Source organism: Pteropus alecto, unplaced genomic scaffold (genome assembly GCF_000325575.1).
Source record: "Pteropus alecto unplaced genomic scaffold, ASM32557v1 scaffold35, whole genome shotgun sequence".
Taxonomy (NCBI): Eukaryota; Metazoa; Chordata; class Mammalia; order Chiroptera; family Pteropodidae; genus Pteropus; species Pteropus alecto.
The window spans coordinates 10,152,485-10,156,916 of NW_006437828.1; the positions used below are offsets into that span (position 1 = coordinate 10,152,485).

Consider the following 4,432-nt stretch of genomic DNA (forward strand, 5'->3'; position numbering starts at 1 on the left):
GGTGGGGAGGGTTTTCACGACGCTTGTGATTGGCTCCGTACCCTGGATATATGACCGTGATGCACAAGCTCCGTGAAATAGGATAAGCTTTCTCACAAAAGTGACTAAACATTACGATGGAAACGTGTGTAGAGAGCCTTTTGCACAGAGCTCAGCAGATAGTTAATCACACGTCACGTTATTCACTCTCATGCCATCTCTTATGCCATCAAGAACTAATACTCGGAACCATCACGAGCATTTAAAGTGCTTTCGTACCTAGTGCCTCAAGTCATTTTGAATATAGGTAAAGTCGGGTGCATCGGTCACTCAGTCGATAGCATATGCTGCCTGATACTCTCCACATTCCAGGCGTTGGCCTAGGCCAGGCGGCGAAGACACTGCGAGGTTTTGGTGGCGATTCTGCCTGTCCACACTGACTCTGGAAGATGCAGTGGCAGGAGGGGAAAAGGCTTTTCGAAGAGACTGAGATATTATGCGAGAGAATCCACCAGAAAATTAGTTAAAGCGTAAAAAATTCAACCAAGCGGCAGGGTAGCAGGAGTGATTTTTTTCCAGTCACTGAGTCCTGACTGACCATGGTGAGGTTACAGAGTGAGGCGGGGTGAGGCAGGGAAGGAACTATCATGTGAATCCTCTCTTTGGATCTTGGAGTACAATCCCTGGGCAGAAAGGAGAGTGGGAAAAGCTTCTGGATTATTAGGCTAATTCTCAGCAGAGGTATTCAAACGCTAGATGGAGGAGCCACATTTCCAGTCACCAGGAGCCACAGTTCACATCATGTGACAGGCAGTGGGGATCCTCTAGGATAATGCAATATTTTGAAACATGAGGCCTTGGGGAGCCTCATGAAAGTGCCCAGCTGGCTCCAGTTCTGCATTCAGCATGTTGCCCTGCCACATTCATATGCATTATTAGGCATCCAAAGAAGGTAGAACAAGACTTCTGGATTGAAGCAGCCATGGGCATAATGCCCATTCAGCAGGGTGTGAGCAGGAGTGATTTAACCTTCTAAGTGGTTTGAAAGTCAGGGCTGCACTTTCTACAGCTCTGTCTTGCTCACGTCACTGGTAGGTATGTAGCAGGTGAACGGGTAGAGTCTGTTCAGATGCCTGAAGCTGGAGTGTATGGATTTAGTTTTATTCTTTCATTCAGCAAATTTTATCAATCGTCTTCCATGTGCCAGGAACTATGATAGATCCTGGGGATAAAATAATAAATAAGACCTAATGTCTGTCTCCTAAAGAGAGCTGGAAACTCTTTCTTAATGGAGGGACAGACTGAAAAACGGAGAACTACATACAATACAAGTGTGGTCAGTGCGGACAAAGATAAGCCCAGCGTGCTGTGGGAGTAGAGGAGGGACAAGGAGGGACATCGAGCCAGGGAAAGTCTCATAGAGGAGGGGACAGCTGACCTGAGCCTTGAAGGACAAATGAGGATAATCTTGTCAAAGAGCAGGTTGTTGGGGGAAGAAAAGAGCATTCAGGAAGACCGGTGAACAGAGTTGAAGGCTACAAATAGTTTGGCGATCCTGGTAGGTCAAAGTAGTCAAGGTCAAGGTGGGTGAGAATGATGAGAAATGACACCGAAGTGGCCACTGAGCTATGCAATCCCTGCTAAAGAATCAGGGTCTTGTCATGAAGGCTTCGGTGGGCCGCTAAAGGATTTCGAGAGGGGGTGGAGAAGAGGTTGACATAAACAAATTTCTTTGTAAAAAATTGCCAGGTAGGCGGGGTGGGGTGTGAAGAGGGATATAAGTTTAGTGGCAGTTACAAAATGCATATTTTAATTTAATTATGTAAACTCCTTTGTAGAGATACATATATTCGTACACTAAAAACAGGTTGCTGAGAAAGTAAATTATGGTTAAACTTTTACAAATAGAATAATTTATATATTACATTTGAAAAATATAATCACAATAGAGAACTCATACAACTCAACACCGAAAAACCCAAACAGTCCAATTAACAAATAGGCAAAGGACCTGAATAGGCATTTCTCTGAAGAGGACATTCAGATGGCCAATAGAAGTATGAAAGAATGCTCAAGGTCACTGATCATCAGAGAAATGCAAATTAAAACCACAATGAGATATCACTTCACACCTATCAGAATGGTTATCATCAATAAATCGAAAAACAACAAGCATTGGCAAGGATGTGGAGAAAAGGGAAATCTCATACACTGTTGCTGGTAACGCAAATTGATACAGACACTATGAAAACAGTCTGGAGGTTTCTCAAAAAGTTAAAAATAGAACTACCTTACTATTAATTTTTTTTAGGCGAGGCAACCCTTGGTTGACCTCACGGATTGCAAGGACCTTGTCAGTTTACAATCCTTTATTTTTTATTTTTTTATTTTTTACGCCTATAGCACCTGGTCTTCCTAAGTGGTCTCTCATCCAAGTACTAACCAGGCCCGACCCTGCTTAGCTTCTGAGATCAGAAGAGATCGGGCATGTTCAGGGTGGCGTGGCCGTAGACAGGATCTAAATTCTTGTTTCACATTTAGATTGTTCCACTGGGACTAATGTGCAAAAGTGGGACACACGAAGCGGTCTCCTTTCCCCGGAAGAACAATTTGAATAATTATTAAAGGACGGTGTAAAAATATAGAATGAGAATCAGCTCAGAGAGAGGAAATTTGTAGAAATTATATAAGCTGATTTTGCTTCAGCCTATGTGAATGTGTGTCTACTTTCTCGAGAAAAGACGAATTAGCAAAAGTAATCTCAGAAGAGATAGAAAATTTAAACATATCTGTTGCTAGGAAGCAATAGGGAAAACTGTTGCTCCTCTCTCCCAGGCCTCCCGAGATGCGACCATCAGGCCCAGATGGTTTCACGGAAGAATTATTTACCACGATCATTACCAGATCTTTACCAAACAGATGATCCATATCCTACTTAAATTGTTAAGCAGACCAAAAAGAAGTCTTATTAATATTAATAAAATTTAATGAGGATAACACAAAAAGAAAGCTATAGACTAATATCATTTATGAATATCAATATAAAATTATAAATAAAATGGTAGCAAATAGAGTATAGCGGCAGCATATTGAAAGAATTATATCTCTTGGCTTGGAAGGGATCATATCAGGAATGCAAGGATGATTTAATATTTAGAAAGCAATTAATATTATTCACTATATAAACAGCTCAAAAAGAATTATGTAATTATCTTCCTTGATGTTGAAAAGACATTTGATAAAGTAAAAAATAAATGAGAGAAAATACCTGTAAATCATATATCCAATAAAGGACTTATATCCAGGTTTTATAAAAAATGTTTATAACTCAACAACAAAAACACAAATAACCCAATATAAAAATGGGTAAGGGATTGGAATATACATTTCCCAAAAGAAGATACGTAAAGAGGGAGTAGGTAAACGCAGTGCTTGTCTCCTCCCACGACCGTAACAAAATTACAATGAAATTACAGAACAACCATCATTGAGAATCATCTGAAGTCCAGCTGCACAGAAATCCTATAATGAAGGGTATACAGAAGAAGCCAGGTGGAGACTGGTAGGAGAGGTGGAGATGCTGAATGTGCGTTAGTCCCACACTCACGGTGTGATGGTTAGTAAAGGAGAGGGCTACCTTGGCTACAGAGGTCTGCCCTGAGGAGCAAGGGGGTGTTCAGCCCACACTGGGCTCCCTAGCCCAGGGTTCCAGTGCCAGGAAGAGAAGTCCTCACAACTTCTGGCTGTGAAAACCAGTGAAGATTGTGGCCAAGCAAGATGGAGGGCAGCTGGAGTCTCAGGCACTCCTCTTAAAGGGCCCATACACAGACTTACCTGCTGATGGACTCATTTGCTCTGAGCTCCAGCACTAGGGCAGCAGCTGGAAAAGCACCGGAGACTTACAGGGAGGAAATAAATTTTCTGGCTTCAAGATGATGGCTGGAGAGGGAGCTTTCTCCCAGACAGAAGTGCTGGCAGATACCATTAACCCTCTTCCAGTAGTGCATGAGAGGTTTTGTTTTGTTTTTTTTTAATTCACATCCCCACAGTATTTGAAATTACCCAACTTTCTTATGTTTGCCAAACGGCCTGTGGTGCCTCATGCTGCGAACTTTCCTAAAGTCTCTCTCTCAAGATTCACAAATCCTAAACAAGCAGCATCTGGCCTCAGCATGCCCTATACCTCTTGCTAAGCAGCCCCAAGCCCAGCACTAATGGCATCTGGCCTCAGTTCATAGCTTAGCCTCTCCCAGGTGCCTCCAAGCCCAGCACAGGCAGCAGCCATCTGCAGATCACTTTGTAACTCCTATCAGGTGGCTCCAGGCTAGACATGGGCTGCAGCTGCATTTGGCCTGCACCAGAGCCCCTCCCAAGAAGCCCCAGAACCAACACATCTGGTGGCCAGCTTCACACTATATCAGAGCACCACCCAACCTCCTCTACAAACTACATG

General features: G+C 42.9%; 1 protein-coding gene and 1 pseudogene across 1 annotated transcript in view; both read right to left on the reverse strand.

The window, feature by feature from the left end:
- The window catches only part of SIAH3 (siah E3 ubiquitin protein ligase family member 3), a 53,170-nt gene that overhangs the window by 15,876 nt on the left and 32,862 nt on the right, over positions 1-4,432 (reverse strand). The gene's annotated exons all lie outside the window — the stretch shown is intronic.
- Positions 2,374-2,492, reverse strand: LOC112482299 (annotated as a pseudogene).